Source organism: Parambassis ranga, chromosome 9 (assembly GCF_900634625.1).
Source record: "Parambassis ranga chromosome 9, fParRan2.1, whole genome shotgun sequence".
Classification (NCBI taxonomy): domain Eukaryota; kingdom Metazoa; phylum Chordata; class Actinopteri; family Ambassidae; genus Parambassis; species Parambassis ranga.
In genome coordinates, this window is record NC_041030.1 from 3,138,096 (window position 1) to 3,157,450 (window position 19,355).

General features: G+C 42.0%; 1 protein-coding gene across 1 annotated transcript in view; it reads left to right on the forward strand.

Annotated features, from left to right (window-relative positions):
* The window catches only part of arvcfb (ARVCF delta catenin family member b), a 176,818-nt gene that overhangs the window by 55,904 nt on the left and 101,559 nt on the right, over nt 1–19,355 (forward strand). The window contains exon 3 of the mRNA XM_028413828.1: nt 11,783–11,878. The gene's annotated coding sequence lies outside the window, so the exon portion shown is untranslated. The remainder of the gene's footprint in view (nt 1–11,782; nt 11,879–19,355) is intronic.

Below are 19,355 nucleotides of genomic sequence, written 5' to 3' on the forward strand. Positions count from 1 at the left end.
ACTCTCTGATATTCATTCTCCTTTTTGGACATCTTTTTTTATGTATCAGTTTGTATTTGCTGACAAGTGTTAAATTTAGGATGAATTTCTGTCATGCACTGATGCAGGCTCTTGTCAGGGCTTTTCAAGCTTTTCCTGTCAATGTCAGTGGATGCTGGCAGAAGAAATTAAGCCTCTCTCTCTCTCCTCTCTCTCTCTCGCTGTTATTGACTTCTCTTTTTAATGATCAGTTGTTTGTCAGTGCTGATGTGTGTTTGCCACATCACGCCTATCGCGCACCAGCAGGACAGTTTTCCATCCGAACAGATAAAGCTGCAAACGCCAGCCAGAAAGCACAACAAAGAAGGGATGCAAATCTTTACAAAGGGCATTATTTAATTCTGACTCTGGTAAACTCTGCTAACAATAGCTCTTTTGTGAATAAAAAAGTAGCCTTTCACAAGAAAATATGTTGTTTCCTTCCAGAATAGTTAATGATTCATTTGGGTAAACAAGCATTTAATTGTCTGAATGGTGTGGACTTAGTACAAAGCCCTGACATCTGATGTTAAACTACAGCAGTAAACCTCTGGGCAATACTGAGCTGCATTTTGGTGCCAAACTGGCAAAAGACTAAGTGACCTCTTCAATTCAAATAAAGGCAAAAGTCACACTGATCTGACAATGACAGTATGATAATGTAATATCACACCCCTTTTGTTTTGTTTAGCTGAATCTAGACTCTGCAAAGACACCAAAGGTTAAAAAAAAGGATAGTTTGGTGTGAGACTTCATCAATAGTGAAGGAGCAGAGCAGGTTGGCACTGAATACTCTTCAGGAGTGATAGATTGAGGCTCCATGTCTGGCAGAGTGATGGCTCAGAGACAGAGTGTGCTGGCCTTCCATCAGCCTCTCTCTGCTCGGCCTTTCTGCTTTCTGCCATCGCTCCAGCCTGCACATCATGAAGGAATATCGATGAAATATAAATTCTTTAGCCTTATCCGCACTTTTTCAGTTTCCCCCCATCACCTTACATCTTTCTCCAAACTGAGCACGGCTTTCCTTACTGCAGATTTATAGAATGTTTGAGGGAGAAGAGTGCAGTGTTAAGCAATTTAAAAACATGCTATATATACCATTTAAAAAGCGACTAATGCTTGATTAGACAGCTGGGTCTTTTGTACATGTGGGCTCATTGCAGACTGATGTGTCTACTTAGCCGTTAGCTCTCTATGTAAAAAGGGATGCCATTTAGACATGTCAGTTGACAGTTGGTCATTGTACATCTCCGAGAACATATGGTTACATTTATGCTAATGGAATATACATGGACATATCGCCCCACAACACATTACATTCATGCTATGGACCTATATTATATTGCCAGACATCATGACACCACATGCTTCTCTGCTTTTCAGTCTGCAGTTAAGTTTCCTTTTCACTGGTGGAGTTAGGCATTAAAACTGCTGGTTAAGGTTAGGTATTAATAAGAGTATTTACTAGGTAAAGATCATAGTTTCTTTTAAAACACTCAAATTTGGTGGGCATTAAAAAAACAAACTGAATAAAAAGGTAAAGCTCATGGTGTGTCTTAAACAAACAGATTCAAAACATTAAACACATTTTACTAGGAAACCATCTGAGGTCGCCATTTTCAGCTACTGTTACGCAACTCTATAAACACATAGAGATGCAGAAAACATATGCACACATGTTCAAGAACTGAAATACACTGCTCAAAAAGTAAAGGGAACACTGAAACAACACAGTGTAACTCCAGGTCGGTCACACTTCTGTGAAATCAGCCTGTCCAGTTAGGATCAACACTGATTGTGAATCAGTTTCAGCTGCTGTTGTTAAATGGAACAGACAACAGGTGGAAATGAGGCAGTTATCAAGACAGACCTATAAAGCAGAGGTTCTGCAGGAGCTGACCACAGACCATTTCTCTGCTCTCATCCTTTCTACCTGATGTTTGATCACTTTTGCATTTTGTCAGTGCTCTCACCCCTGAAGGTAGCATGAGGCGGTGTCTACAACCACAGAAATTGCTCAGGGAGTGCAGCTCATCCACAAGCAAGATGCTGTGGAGAACGTTCTGCTGCCTGCAACATCCTCCAGCATGGTGGTGGGTCAGTAATGGTGTGGGGAGGCTTTTCTTTTGAGGGCCGCACAGCTCTCCATGTGCTAGCCAGAGGTACCCTGACTGCCATTAGGTACCAGGATGAGATCCTCAGACCCATTGTGAGACCATATGCCATAGGCCTCATGTAGCTGAAGTCTGTCAGCAGATCCTGCATGATGAAGGCGTTGATGCCATGGACTGGCCTGCCCATCATTATTACACTCAACAAAAATATAAACGCAACACTGTTTTTGCTCCCATGTTTCATGAGATGGACTTGAAGATCTAAACTTCATTCCAGATACACAATATTACCATTCCTCTCAAACATTGTTCACAAATCTGTCTAAATGTGTGATAGTGAGCACTTCTGCTTTGCTGAGATAATCCATGCCACCTCACAGGTGTGCCACATCAAGATGCTGATCTGACATCATGATTAGTGCACAGGTGTACCTTAAACTGCCCACAATAAAAGGCCACCCTGAAATGTCAAGGCCACATGAAACATGGGAGCAAAAACAAAAGTGTTGCGTTTATATTTTTGTTGAGTGTATGTTATTTTGTTCTCAATGTATTCCACTATGTAATGAATGAAGATTTTCATCTGGAATGTTTCATTCATGAGATCTAGGATGTGTTATTTTAGTGTTCCCTTTTTTTGACCAGTGTATCAGTCAGTGAAAAAGCTATTGTTCAGTTGAATCAGTCCTTTTTTAGCTTGACTCACACTTAGAACATTTCACTGTCTCACTCCCTTTCAGCAGGTATTTATCTAGGCTGCAAAAAGGCACATGATTATTGTGGCCCCAACTGAAATGACATTTTTTATTTCCTTTTGTGCTCATTTTTAAATGAGAATTTTCACTCTGGCATAAATTGCTCCCAGAAAATGGAAATATGTCAAACAAATAATTGAATCAGAGTCCAGTCAGCACGACTCAGGAGAGGGTTTTCCTTTTTGCATGAATGAAAGAAATGAAAGGTAAAGAACAGACAAGGGGCCCTTGTGAGATCCTGTAGCTGCTACAGTGGTATGTTCCTCTGGTCTCCAGTGGCCAGTTTCACTCTAGTTAAGCTGCCTCTCTGTGTCCACTTGAGTAAATCAGGCCGCCTGTGTGTGTGTCTCTAAAAATAGCAGCTTTATTTTACCAGAAATGTGATATGATGGTGGTCGTTTGCACGTGTGCTGTGCAGGATTTCCCTTCTTGCCATGAGCTGCATCAGATGTACAGTACACGTTATGTTTTTCCTCCTTTTGGGAGCAGGTTCATTTCCTCCAGTGACCTTCGGGGTCCACACATGCCTGACTTTTCATGAACGGCTGTGTTGTTGTGTTGTTTTTCACCAGTTAACTGCAATTAGACTTAGGATTGTCAACAATTAATCAGTTGTTCTTCCCTGGAGTTTTTATCCGCTTGCTACTCCTAACAATATGTCCTTCTTAATTACACAGTAATTGGCATAAACAAAGTGTTTATTTTTGTGTAATGAACTGTGGCTCACTGCACACACAAAAAAGAAAGAAAGGCGCACAAAATGAAAAGGACTGCGGTCACCTTTTAATTCATGGCTGTCAGCAGGACTGGAGTGCATCATTTAAACAAATTACTGTGAATAGTGGGTGAGTTGCAAGTCACACATTTTGACTGACAGTTTAACATGTATAATTACAAGCCCTATCAGTCAGCGTTCTTTTGAATAAGTCAGCTAAAGCGTGTTCTGACAGTGTACTTCATTGTGTGTCTGTATCAGTGTTTGCATTCACACTTTACTTACTTACTTTGATTAGTCTATATTTGACTATACGCATGCAGCTTGATGGCTCTTATGCTGCAAACAGAAGCAACAGATAACATCTCAAAATAATGTTTGATCACCTTATGGCTTTGACACATAAATGCACACACCTGCCTCCTTCACCGCCCCCTCACCCCAGATAAAGAATGTCTTTGCAAAGGTTTTCAAGGGCTGAACTGGTACACATTACATAATTGGCCAATGGAGAGTGGGTGCTTCCTTTAAATGCACGCAAACCCTCACATGGATCTTTAAGTGAAAGTAGCAGTGCTGTTAAAAATGATCCCGCATGGTTGATCCTTTAGATGTCTCATAGGATGCTGAGTGATGGAGTTGAATTTGCAAACACAGTCCCTGGGGTGGACGTGCACACACACACACATAAACACACAAGAACTCAAAAATGCTATGTGCTCATTGTGCCAATCTTATCACATTATATGATATGTCAGTGTGTTATCACTCACAGGCTTCTTGATGTCAGAATTGAGATTAATCATTTCGAAGGAAAACCTTTTTCTTTTTTTGTAACCAAAGTTGGATGTCCTCCTGCCTACTGTCATACAGTAGGAAATCCTAGGATGACTAGGTAGATAAAAGTCACATCATATAGCAAACCAAATTCTGAGCTTGTGTCCAGACAGAGCCATAGCTCTGTGTCTCAGGAGATTGGTCTTAAGCTGCAATTGTCATGACCTGGTGTTTAGTTCTGGTTTTGTTTCCTTGTTTTGGGTTTTCTGTTAATCCTGTGTCCTGTTATCTTCATTAGGTGGTTGTTCTGTTCTCTGGGTTTCTGTTTTTGTGATGTTGTCTTGCCTTGTCTTGTGCTTCCTGTTTTATTTTGATAGTCTTGTCCTCCTTGTGCATTGTCTTATGTTTTACTTCCTGTGTTTCCCTCCTTGCGTGATTACCTGCCCTGGCCTAATGTGTGCCACCTGTGTCTCGTTGTCTTCCCTGGTCCTGTGTATCTAGTCTTTGGCTGTGTCTCATTTCAGGGTCTGCATCCTTCGGAGTGCGCATTTTAAGGCCGCTTACGTCACAAAGCTGCGCGAAGGCTGTCCCAATTCGCCAAAAGTCGAAGGGTCCTTCAAATGCGTCCTCCAAATGCGTCCTCCTTTTGCCTGAATTTGGAGGACGCATCGCTACCATCCTTCGTGGCCTTAAATATCCCACAATGCTTTGCGGACCTACTTTTTGTCCAATAGTACGATGACGGACCAAGCGAGCGGCAGCGGCAGGAGTGCCGAATTCACATTTAAATGTAAGTAAAGAGCAGTAGTTTGAGAGTTTTAAAATGCTAGTAGTGACAGTGGCATTAAAAAAATGAGTTTTATATTTACAAACATGACGTCCTGTTGATACGAGGCGCTGTGAAGTAAACGCTTTGATTGAATGTTTCTGGACTGTTTACTGTAGTATAGTATAAAGTATAGTTCACGTGAGGAGCAATATTATCGTTATTATATCAAACGGTCATTCTGCCTGTTGGCATTTTGTTGAAGGAGGAGCAGAGGGAAACAGAAGAAACCTGACAATTGATAACGGAGGAGATGAGACTGGAGAGGGAGGGAGAGAGAGAGAGATAGAGAGAGAGGGAGGGAGAGAGAGAGGGGGAGAGGGAGAGAGATAGAAAGAGGGAGGGAGAGGGAGAGGGGGAGAGGGAGAGGGAGAGAGAGAGAGAGAGGGAGGGAGAGCAGAGAAAGAGCGGACAGACCTCAGCTCATTGAGAGGATGGTGGACAGCAGTGATTTTATGTTCTGTGTTATTTAAATGTTACTTATTAAATTAAAGGATGATATTAAATCGTTCTTGTCTCTGTGTTCTTAAACTCTTCTAACCTTGTTACATTATGTGTTTCATCACCTATTTATAATTTAAGTAAACTTTTGAACAACTTCTCAGTGACCACAGTAAATCATTTATTGTGTGTGTGTTGTGTTATGTACAATATTTACAAAGACACAGTTTGAACATTTCTAACTATTTACCAGTGGGCATTATGAAAATGTACAGTTTATTATTTATAAAGATCAGCAGAAAATACTATTCACAAAGAACATATATATAAATGTTTGGCTGAGCAGGAGTCCTTGGTGCTGCTGGACTGGATGATGCCACGGTGAAGACCTTGGAGTCCTCTGGCTGTGAGTGGGACATCATCTGGGGGAGGGGGGTGTCTGTCTCCTCTGTCCACCACATCGTCCATCAGGGTTTGCAGAGCTGACGATCGGCGGCTGCAATGTTACTAAAAATGTTTTTAAAAAGGGCAAAAATAAAAATAATAACTTCAACAGAGCGGCTTCCAACGCAGCTTAAAATATGAAAAGCTATAAAATATGTATCCTCACCCTCCAAAGGTGATGATGGTCAGTACACCTCCTCCAGGACAGACAGCTGGTCCTGCAGGGAGCCCCACTCTCCTCCACCCAGCAGTAATTCTCTGGTGCAGTGACAGACCTGATGCTTAATGACACATTAAAGCAGTGCTTTCAGGGTTATTTGCAGGGTTCTTACACATTTAGCTATTTATTTAAAGTATTAAAATTACAAACAGACCCTGTATCAAGTCTTACAATTGAATCAAATATAAATTACATTTAATCATATTTGTCTATCTACTGGTTATATATCTAGCGTTTGCTCAGTAACCGGTATATTAATTATGATCAATAATATGGTTAAACAGCAGCTTACCGTCACCTCCCACTGCGCTCTCCCAGCCTGAAGAAAATGAGCCGTCACCGGTTTTGCTGCCGCTGGAGCCGCCTCTCCTCTTCCTCCAACAACAAATAAATATATTAAAATATTCCAAATGTCTAAATCCACACTGTTGTCCCGTTTGTTGTCTAGTCCGTGTTGTGTCGCTGTCGCTGCTTTTGTTTTTCCCGGGGCAAAATTTATGACGTCGCGCCACAATCAGGAAGTGATTTGAAGGCCAGACCGTCCCATTTACCAACGGTGGAGGATCCTCCGGAGGATCCTCAGGAGGACGCGGCCTCCTGAGACCGCGTAGGCTGCGTCCTCCGAAGGATGCAGACCCTGAAATGAGACACAGCCTGTGTCTCCTCTGCACCGGGTGCCAGTTTGTCCTTGTTGTTAGAGGGTTTGTTCTGGAGTTTTGTTACCTTGTGCTCTTGTGATCTTTGTGTGTCTCGTCCTCATGCCAAGCCTTGCCTGCTTTCATCTGCGGACTGAGATTTCTCCAAAGGTAAAAGTTGTGTTATTTTTTGAAGACCTTAAGTCTTATCATGGTTTTTGACCACCAGTCATAGACTTGCTCTGACTTTGTCAGCAAAATAAAAGACTCTGTGCCTCTGCAACTGTGTCCACACCTCACACGACCCTGACAGCAATAGCCCGAGGTTCCATCAACCCTTCTGCTCCATCCAGGGCATCAGCTTTTACTGAGATAAGGTTGGCATGGTACTAACTTCTACTGCTTTCCTGCAGCAACAAGAGGGATGAATAGGGATGTCTTAGGAAGTAATTAAGAGATCTACTGTATATAAGCAGAAAGTAATGGCATACTTGGAGATCCTGTCCTGTCCTGTCCTGTAATAATGAGTTTCTACAGGCATTCCCTACCCTTTGTGGTTAATGTAACAATGCTCTATGTTGCACCATCTATGCAGATTTCTGTGCCTTCTTTTGTTTTTGTAGGTTCCTCAATGAACTCCTCTGCTGTGCAATATTGTTTTTTTTAAACACCCTTCCATCACAAGGTCAGAGAAGGCAGCAGGGAGCTCAAACACAGGCGCATGGAGCTGGATGATCTCTCATTTTGCCTTTGTGATATCTGAGTCATTATCAGGAGATATACCAAGGTGACAGGGTGTGGATTCTATTAGAGCTCACAGTCTGTAATGGATCTGTAACCAATTCAACTTTCAAAGAAACCTGCTGAATTATAGAAGAAATGCTAAAACTCTTTCAAATAACAAATAAGCCAATCAATTTTGCCTCATATACCCTTCAAACTTCACATTGAGTGCTTAGTTTCGGCTTGATCTGTAGGCCAGTGTTTCCCATCGCTGCTTCTTTATTAACATGTTGAGCGGCATTGGGTCTGATGAGGTAGAATCAGTTCTTCCTGCCTTAAATTAAGGCAACCTTCGCCAAGGTCAGCACATCACAATAAGTTCTTTTTCATATGAAGCAAGCCTGCCTGTTTGTCTGGACTAACAACGATGGGTCCGTAATTTCCTTTTGGAATACTCAATTAGCCGCTGCAAACACAGTCTGCACACACAGGAGAGGCCTTTGCAGTACAGTGTGTCTTCCTTTCAGCAAAATAATTAAAGGGTGCTCCAGGCCTGCTTTAATAAGTACTGTTAGCTCTGAAGAGAGAGAGAATGGAAGGCATAGGGTAATGGAGTCATGCAAACCTGAGGCATAGCAGAAGGCAATCTGCTGGAAGTTCATCACGAGACTGTATATAGATATATATATATATATAGGTAGATATCATCATGCTGCATGTACCCTCACCAGACTTTTGCAGCTGTATGGCCACATGATTGGTTGCATAAATGCAACCATGTGTCATGTCTTTGGGTATTATCAACCAAATGTGGGATTTTGTGTGAGGACATGTCTTGATTATTAATAAGAGGAAAAGGCAGACTTAACACATTTTGATAGGAGCCAAAGTGATTTGCTGGGTTCTACACTGGTTGCACAGTCACTGGGACACCATGTTTACAATTCATAAGGTGATGGTTGTGAAGAAATCATTACAACAAAGCAATCTTTTGCACATTCTGTTTGTGCATAGACGTTTGCTAGTCTTTGTATTCTATTAATGGAACCGGTCAGAGTCAGACTGGCCGTTCCCCCTTTTGTTGTTTGTCTGATTGCCAAAGATTTCCAAAAACAAGACAGGAGACTGACCAAAAATAACTTGAGTCCAGACTTCCACCCTGTAGGCTAGTGCTTGTGGTCTGTGTCAGACTGTCACTTTCATTTTTTTCTCTCTCTGACAATATGGACAGGGGATGGAAAACACTGAATGTGTGATTCACATCTTACTTTGTAGCGCAGAGGTCTTACATAATAAATGCTTCTATTTACATTTTTAATAGTATTTTATTTACATAGTGGCCCACACAATTATTCAGGCTGCATCTGCAACTCACCTGTACGCAGTGAGCACACAGTGCTTATCCACTTGGTCATATACGTGGCTGCATTTCTTCTGTATGAGTGCAAAGAGTGCACCGACAGCTGAGGATCAGTGTAGCATTCCCCAGACAGCCCGCCCTTCACTCACTCAGGCTGCTTGCTAGCCAACCCTCACTCTACATTCATTATTAATCGCAGAATTACACCGGGGCACTCTCCAAATGATGTGGGTTGAAGCGGGACAAGTCACGATAGAATATGCAATTGTCTGCATAATCCTCAGCAGGTGAGGTATCAGGCGCTGATATGAGGCACAAATATTGCATGAGGGTTCTGCACTTATTACTGTCAAGTGAAGGTGGCAGCATCAGGGGCCAGGGGTGAATGTGTGAATAAATCTTTTATTAGGGTAAGACATCTTACATGTATTTTTTTATATCTTTATTTACCCATAAAAGATTTGTTTTGCCAACAACAATGCCCAGCACCGCCCTTTGAAACATTAGGACCCCCTAATACCTGAGCAACGTGTCAGCACTATGTCAGAATTAGCCATTTACCGACACATTTTTTAGCCACAGGATCTCTCGCTGCCCCGCGCATAATCACTGCATCCCTCTGTTAACCTCTAGTCAGCTCCACAGGATGGGAGGTGGGAGGTTAAACACCATTTAGTCAAGGGCAGCAGGAGCATCATTCATTCATTTATCATCACTGACCGTCAGTCAAACCAGCCTGTTGTGCAGCTGACCTGCCACTTACACACTTTGCTTTAAGTAGAGTGAAAACGTGTGTTAATCAGAGCTGTACCTGTGTGTCGAGGTAATCTCTATTCAGGAGCAATGTAAGGCCTCCTCCAGAATCGGGGGGTGGGGAGGGCGGGAGGGAGGGAGACGGCGAGGTGATGCACCCGAGCTTAGCTGTAACTTTGATGTTTGTACCAGAAATCCAAGGTGCTCAGAGCCTATCTGTCCTTGAAGTGAACACACCCAGGAATCCCTGGAGACGGAGAGATATTCTAATCCCAGATACAGCTCAAACCTGGAGAGGAAAGTTGACTTTATCGTATCGATTCTTTTTTTTTCTTTTTTTTTCCACTGTGGTGCTTCTGATCATGAATCATTGTGTGTCTCTACTATTCACAGATGCAAAGGCATTGCCCTGGAATCGGGGCTGCATGTAGATATACTTGACATGTATAGGGCTGCCTATGCATTTGAGCATAAAGCAGTGGTTCATATGTTTGATCTCAAGCATCAATTCATGTAGCTTCTCTTACTGCTTCCAGTGTGGAAAACTGCAGTAAACAAAATGTCCAACAAACAACCTGATGTAAATAATAATGTTGCATCAAAACCGGCTTTTGTTCTTTCACCATTCATCTACATGCCAATGTCTGTTTAACCAGAATCCATGTGAACCCCGGTTCACCCTGTGTCTGCAAAGCCAGCCAACGTTTCAGACAAACTGCCGATAACCTCAATGTGAGAATTATATTAGTTTAAATAAATATTCCAACAGAGTCAAATGTGTCTTCCAGTATGAGGCAATATTTAAGGAACCATTACATCCTATTAAAAACATAGTGTAGAAATGAAAGTTGCCCTGCGAGGAAGCATGCGTACGGGCACGTTTGATTTCATCATCAGTGACATCTTCAAGGGTGCAGTTGATCTAGCAGTTTTTCTTTTTTTTCGCTGGGAGGCTTTTGTTTCCTCAGCCATCAAAGAGAGCAGAGCCTCTGGACAGGTTGGTGTGTATGGCAGCATGATTCATCCCATGGTATGAAGCATCAAAACCAATTTGTGGCATGGTATTGGACGCTGGCCTTTTTCTTTCTTTGTGCCTGTGATGTCTATATTTCTGAGGCGGTACAGTGTGAATGCTAAGGTCAGAGACATATTGGTATTGAGCAAGTGTTGCATCATTATTAGAATTCAGATATTGGCCAGACATCGTTCCGCCTCACATATTTGAGAAGAATGGATCATTAGACCTTCTTAGCCTGTTGCATAGTTGTACATTTTTACACTTCCCTGGGTTTTCTATCCGCTATCACCACATCTAAATGCCACATAAATACCTCAGGCAAGGTTTTCCAAAAATTGAACACTTTCACAGTAAAGGCATAAGCTGGTAAAACTACACTGTCATTTTGTGGCTTCACTTGTTAGTGTTGAAAGTTTTACATCAATTTAAAAAATGAACCAAAAAGCAGTGAAGCCTGGCCAAGTGTAATGTGATCATGTCTTCATAAAATTCTTAAGATCCTTGCTTTAGCTTTTTTGTAGCATCTCCAAGTGGGAAATAATCAAAATTGCTCTGATTGGTCAGGTCCAGTAGCACGCACTGCCTACCATCCATCACCACTTCTGCCCATAAAGTTACATATAGTCTATGCCTCTAACAGTGTAGTGCTACTGGTCAAGTCACAAACTTGAAATAATTGTGGAAGTAAAAGTGGAAAGACTACTGATGGCGCTGAGTGTATAAATTAGTGTCGTCTGCATAAAAGTGAAACTTTATTTGCAAGTCATATCTACCAAAATATATGTATAAGTACAACAGTGTAGTGGGCCCTAAACAGATCTATGTGGTACACCGAAGGTGAGATTTTCAGCACAGAATGAGGCACTTTATTGTGTTCCAGTTGTCGCACCCTATGATTATGCTGTATACTCTATTATATAAGAGCCATGTGTCAGAATTGCTTATATTTCATGTTGTTGTGTTTCTTTTTTTCTTATCCACAGATCTCCCCTGGCGGACTAAACAAACGAGCCGACTTCAACCGAGCTACACCTATCCTCCGTCTACTTGTGGTCTGACGGCACTCACCAACATCAAAGGTACATACCTCTGTTTCTCTCTCTCTCTCTCTCTCTCTCTCACCTCCAGCCTTCTTTAATCACTTTGTTCAGTTCATTATTGTAGTAATTACATTTCCTGACAGATTTTTTAAGACTTGCAAATCCAAGACTTTCACTTTCTCTGTTATCTTTCCTTGAGGGAGCTTCACTTCACTTTGTCGCCGAAGTACCTTGTATGATTTTTTTATTTCAATACATTCAGAAGCTTTTTTTCCCCCTTCAGGAAATGTGCTCAAATTTCAATAATTCGCACAGTTGAATCAGTTGAGGTAAATGTCAGTAGTTCTCCTCTCAGATTGTGGAGCTGAATGGGGAGAGGGTGTTTGTTCTGGTCCACTCTCTGAAGACAGACTCAACTGTGTAATTGAGTGTTTGAAGTCTGTCACCTGTAGTTAGATACAACCTGAGACACTTAATTACAATTTGAGTGTCTTATGTGAAGCAAAAGACTTTCTCTCTTTGCCTTGCCTTTGCTTTCAGACGTTTTCTTAAAGAAAGGACACATTTGAACACTGTGATGTTTGTATCAGTAGCACTTTATATCGATTCATATATTTTTCACAAGAGTGTTTTTAATTTATGTTTTGCTCTGCCCTGCAATGAAAAAAATGTTTGACTTCGCTGGTTTTCTAAATGCATGAACTAAGACTAAACACCTGAGAATATAAAGCAGTCTCACACTTTGAAATGGAAGAGAGGGCATCTAAACATGAACCAAATATTCTGTACTCACTTCATATGAGCATCTCTACAAGTGCAAAGCAACTGTTCCATATCTTCTTCTAAGAAAGTAACAAAGATGTGTGTTTCGTGTGTGTGTGTGCTCCTCTAGTGTTTTTCCCGGCCTAAAAATCCTCCTCATAGCAAGGCGGTTCAAAGGAAAAGGATGAAATAAGATATGGATAGTAAACAACAGCTGAATTCCTTTTTCTTCTGGCTGTGAAAGTGATCAGCCATGGACTCCACGCACCTCACTGAGCTTTGCTTATCCTGGCATCACTCTACGATACTCCTCTGGGCATTAGCGCTCACTTTAATGTTGCTCAAAGCCATGGCGACTGGAATCCTAAATTGGAGGGAGGATCAATTGTGGTGACAAGGCATTTATTCTTTATTTATTTATTTATTTATTTTCTCTAGGTAGGATCCTTTTAGTCACTTACATATGCGTGAAGTGCCAATCATAATATTGGATTTTTATTGGAAATTGCTGTCATTGACCCTGAAACAATCACTACCTGGCAGCCAGCCTGCAAAATCGATACTTTCAAACATTGTCATGTCCCGCTGTAAAGCTTTTAATGAGATGCAAAAAGAGTTTCAAACACAGCAGATGAATATCTGTCATTATGATGAACCGCTTAACTGTCAGTCACACCCCCCCATAAGAGCTTTGAAATATTGGGCAGCTTAGTGAAGGAGGGGAAAAAATCTCTTAAGAGGCTGAAATTAGTGGCTCTGAAATGACAGTTTAAAGTGGAGCAATGCCACTAATATTACCAATTTGTCTTCTGACTATGAATGTATTATCAGCAAAAGCAAAAGGAGATTAAAGACTGGCCCACACCCACACACACACACAGTAGGAAGAGGAGAAGCAGGTGTTTTTAAGTACCCAATTGTGCTACTGAGAGCTGCATCCTCAGATGGGTTTAGGCAAGGTATTAATTTGAGCTGCCTCTGGAAAAGGGGCAAATTGGTGGCGAGGGGGGTGGTTAGTGGTGGGAGAAGGACCTCACCACCCACCTAGTCCCTAATCAGGTGAATGTTCCTAACTCAATATCGGGCACCGATGGTCACACTCAATTATCCTCATCCTTTACCTCACAATCTGTTCCCAACCCCCATCCAAGCTCCTCTGTACACACACGTATCAATTGTCTCTGAGATAAATATAAAAACAGTACGTAAACTATGCAAAAGCCAATGAGTTTAAATTGCTAAAACATATGGACACGTATGGTATGCTTTTCTTGACAGGGTGTCACCTCATTTGACTGTCCTCAACCTCACAAAATACCCACTGGCATGCAAGCATGAAGGGTGTCGGTTCTTTTTACAGATGCACATGGCAACTTTTCACATCGGTGGTTTCAAATGTCAGTGAGAGGTAACTGCTGGAGTACAGCATCAGCAGCCATAAATCCTGCTGTATGTCAGCGGATGGCACTCTCATACCAATCGGCCCACGCTTCGGTGGAAAAATTAAACACTAACAAATATATATATATATGACACATTACTGAAAATAAGTTGTTTTGCTAGAGGGGAATCTTGGGATATTGAAGTTTTGATGTGCTCACACATTTAAAGCTGTTCTTAGGAGTAACATCTGTTGAAATGTGTGCCATTTTACCTCTGAGAGGCTTGTGATGGCAGAGGCTCTTGTCATTGGAAGATTTGTTTTAGGGGAGTCCAACAGACCTGATGAATAAAGTGCCAAGGATTTATTACCGGATTTTCCAGCGAGCCTTTGAAGTGAGCGGCCGGCGCTGCATCTCATCTGCCGATCCTCGCTCAAAATTTGTGGCCACGCAGATATATTTATTGCAAAAGCTATTTTTAGATCGGAGGGATTTTTGTGCTGAAGTGCATTTATCATCAAGAAAAACCTTGCAACGGAACAAGTGAAGCATCGACTCCACACATGGAACATTAGCCTGTTTCTTTCCTTTTAATTAAAGATGTTTACGCCTTAAGAGTAGTCGAATCTAACCCAGTTCTCTTTGTGGAATTAATTAAACATTTCTTCAGTTTCTTTTTGGTATTATTTCTTTTTTTTTTTCCTATGGTGGCATCTACAAACAACGCTCTTGCCCTTGGAGTGGTACTTTTATATTTTTCCAGCACATAAATCTGGGAGTAACTAGGGCGTGTGTAATTGAGGATGGGGTTAAACATGCAGACCATGGCTGTGTTTTTGTCCCCTCTGACCCAAGCCATTAGCAAACATCTGCTGGACCAAGGCTTTAGGAAAAAAACAAAAAACACAGAGCTGTCATGGTGGCAGAGGGGGAATTCTTCAGATGCCCCTCCCTGTGCATTCTGGGTTATTTTAAGTAGGGCCAGAAGTTGGTGTTTACTGATAAGCTGAGGGGTGTAGCTGACATGCCTGCCATATTATTCCCTTTATGACTCAGGAAGTAATGGCTCTGTTGAGGGGGCCCTTCCCTTCCCAACCCTCAAGGGGTGTGAATCATTAGAGTCTATCACCAAGTATGTCCAATCAACATGGCTCTTAGAACCCTGTTGTATCTTTAGTGGATACCTCTGAAAATAGACATGGGTGATATTTCTAGATGTCCAGAACTGTTTCTATTTTAAAACAAAAATTCCATCTGGTGACTGTGAACCAGCCAGGAATACTGACACCTTAATTTGTACAACATTGTAGTTTCCTGATATGAAAATAGGGGGTGGGGTGGTGTTTAATGGTAGACTTCGATGTGTACTTCTTCCTTTCTGTGAGGAAGAAGAGACTCCTCTTCAGATAAATAAATGATCAGCATGCAACAAACATCAAAGAGGGATTGTGTGCTTCAAAGGGAATAAGGGCATCACGCTCGCCGGGTCCTATAGTAATAAATGAATACATTTTGTGCACACACAGGCTCAGACGTACATACACTCTAATCCAACCTGTTTAAGATTCTAATGGTTGCATCCGCGATTGTCATTATTTTTTTCATTTTTTTTCCAGAAATGACATTTCGTCCTCAGATTTTCTGATGGAAACCACAGTGTTAGATTAGTGAGATTTGGCTGTGAACTAAGTTTTTTAAAACGTCATGTACAACATATAACACTGTAACAAGAAAATGGCTTCAAATATGTTGGCGAAATCTATTAGTATTGTCTAATATTAGCTATTTTTGGCAGGATGGTCCTCATCATTTCTGTTCCATCACATCCCCACCAGAGGACTGAGTAATGTTTACACAGCCATGTGCCCTGTGAGCTAGAGTGCATGTTAAATCTCCTGGTTGGGGCCAGAACGTGTCACCTTGATAGCCTTGTAAACATGTGGTTAATGCTGTGAAAAAGGCCTGTTTCAAATTTCAAACCAATTAATTGCAAGTGCAATAAAGATTTTATGTAAATAGTACAAAGAGCTCTGTTCAAGTATGGGGGACACATCATGCTTCTTTTGTTGCTGTGCTAATGTCCAATACTTTGACAAATGACTTTTGGATTTATCACACATTTGAAAGACCCACATGCTGTCTGATACTTTTCTGTTTTAATCTGGTTCTTTTTTCTCTTTTGTCTTCCCTTTGTTTTTCTTTCCCTTATCTCCCAGCTCTCCGTTCTTCTCGCTGCTCTGTCCCTCTGCCTCTGTTAGAGTGGGGGATGTCTGTTTTCTAACACCTCTCTGCCTGCTTATCTACTCGGTCTGTATTGCAGATTTTGGTATTTCCAACTCTCTATTTGTTATTGTGTCGTCGACCCCCCCCTTGATATCATGCCACCATCGGTTATGGATATCAGCGTGTGTGTGTGTGACAGTGATACAGACTGTGGCTTGCAAAACGTTATCTGGAAATCATGATTGTTTATGATAGACAGCATGTGTGTGTGTGTGTGTGGGTGTGTGTGTGTGTGTGTGACAGAGAGATATCAGACCTGGGTGTCTGTATGGATAGCTGTGGGAATCTTGCATGTGTTGGATTTGTGCCTGCAACAGTGCTTGTGTGTCAGAATGCATTATGGCTCTGTGCATGACTATTTCTAATGGCAGTGCCGTTCCTCCATGTTGGCTGTGATTGTTCATTTGTAAGGGTGAGATCATTCCTTTCCACCTTTTTGGATGCCCAGAAACAAGCTGTTGTTGTTGTTTATTTGTTTTTTGTGAGTTGGAAATGCTTTATTTTCTTTTTTTGTTTAAGAATAGGTGGATCATTTTTCATTGTTTTGCCCTGATGCTTTAGCAACAATGTTGGATTTTATCTTTGATGCCAGTAATGTCCGTATTATATATTTATTTGTCATGCTGGCCTGGAGTATCAGTGACTTCCCCCCCATGTGGTCTCCCTTCGTTAAGTGTATTTGATCACGTCCCTTCAGGGTGTTGGCTCAAAAAACACAATCCGAGTTAAACAGATCTGTCAGTAACAGACAGACTCTGCACAATCACCCTCTCTGCCTGGATATTCAGTAAGCCATACTAATGTCCTGTTGGCCAGAAAACATATCTTGTATTAGAACTTGAGGCATGTGTTCACTTGTGGATGTGACTCAGACTGTTGAGTCTGGGTGTCTTTTAATGACCTGGTGCCCCTTCCTCCTCCTCCTCCTCCTCCTCCTCCCTTCTCTTCCCTCCCTTCCCAACTTGGAAGATCTGTACAACCGCAACCAACACTGGACATGGAGGACTATGACGTTCGCTCGGCTGCCAGCATCCTTGCTTCGGTGAAAGAGCAGGAGGCGCGTTTTGAGCAATTGACCCGAGCCCTGGAGGAGGAGCGCCGCAACGTCACCCTGCAGCTAGAGCGTGCCAACCTGCCTCCGAACCCTTCCACCAGCCAGCCACTGGCATGGCAGCAAGTGGTGATGCAGGTAATGGATGCCAGCATGCTGGCTAACCCTGCTCCCCCACCCCGCCCCTGCCTGTCTCCTTTCAACCACCAGCCTCGTGCTTCCATGTGTCTCCTGCTTCTTCCATCAGAGCAAGCTCATCCCATCGCCATGTTTGCTCACAGTCATTGCTCTTTCATCATGGGACTCCGTAATCTCTCTGTTCAGTTCCTCTGTGATCTGGGACCCTTGTTTCCATTGTCTGAACTCACTGTCTTGGATGTTGTGCAATAATCTGACTCTGACTTTAAAAGCAAGCTGATGAGATTCAACCCCTCATTCTGCCTTCCTTTGCCTCCTTCTTCTACGCCACTGCTTGCCATCCAATCCTATCTCCTTTCGCCCACTGGTCTTTGATATTGTTTGGTGGCGCTGCAAGATTGGATGTGGCCTTTCACCCTGCTCTGACCGGCGTCTGGGGGATGACAGTACCCTGGTCAGGGCTTCTATCAATGCTGGCTGACTGTACTAGGGCAGGAAAATGTAAGATGTCGAAATGACTGTCGGCAACCACAACAAGAGTAACAATCTACACACTGTTGAGAGAAAACGTTAAAGACTTTTGTGTTATTAACCATTGTGAGGTTGCGTGAAATGTTATTATTCTGTTTATTTTCAGTCTTTGAAGGTGTGACTGTGTCTCATAGCATGTCTCACATTTTTACTCTTGGGTATGATCACTTCTTTGAAGAAAGCCTTTCAGACTGTACACATGTTTTACTAAGTAGAATTTGAAAGCACAATTTGGCGATGCTACACGTGCGGTACCTCGACACATCACCTTTAATCACGCTAAAGGAGGCAGCCTCATGTTTTATTAATGTAGCAAGACTTGCAGAGATGGAACTGCTTTGCCTACATTTGGTTGTTTTTGCCTGCAGTCGCATTTTGTTAACAGTCATGTCAGTGTTCATTTTAAAAAGGTTTGATGCCAATTTGGTTTCATGAAGGAATAATGAAGAGGATGCAGGGAAAGTATAGCAGCAAACTTGTAAAATCCTCAACCACCACAAAGGTAATCTGCTGATTTTGTGGTTGTGTGCAACAGTGACTTACTGGAGAGTGCTTAACATGACAGGAAGTGAACATACTCTTTTCTGCTATCACACGCAGATCATGTACATACTCTGACTTGGATGTTTGGAGTGTAAAAGTGCATGACCAAATCTACCTGCTATTCCATGTCACCAGGAATTACAGATATACTTTGATATACTATGTTACATACACTCTTTAGCATAACACTGAGCGCGGCGATGAGCAATGGACAACATGCATTCTGTCTCCACTCATTGTACAAATAAAACACATCTTTCTTATGGGAGAAAAACCAGAGTCTGTGCAGTAGAGGTCCAGAGTTACTGTTCTGCCCAAACACTCGTCCACTTCCGTGTCAAGCCAGTAGCTTTGTTGCTCTTTTGGCTGCTAAGCTTGATGTTACGTCCTCCTTTTTTAGCAAACAATAACTAATAAAATACAGATGTGTTGGGAAAATGAGCACATAGATCGGCATGATAAAAACTAGCCATAAACTATCTCTGGAAAAACAAAAAACATCTGAGGAGTACTTTTAGTTTATAGCTGAGTCGGTATTCCTGTCCACTAAAATGGATACGTTTATGATCTATACTGCAGTCAGCCAACAGGGGGCGATCAATCTGTCTTGGCTTCACTTTTGGGAAGCTGTCATCCCATCCCATCTTTCTATAGCCAATGGTCAGTACCTACCAAAATTGGTGCAAAGAGAGATCAGAGGTGAACATTTGACAGGATTATTGTAGGACCAGTGAAAACTGTCGCATATGGGGAGTGAAGGGTAGGGTGTTGAGACACGAGAATGGCATAACATCTTGATCCATATCTAGAATAACATCAAAATGCA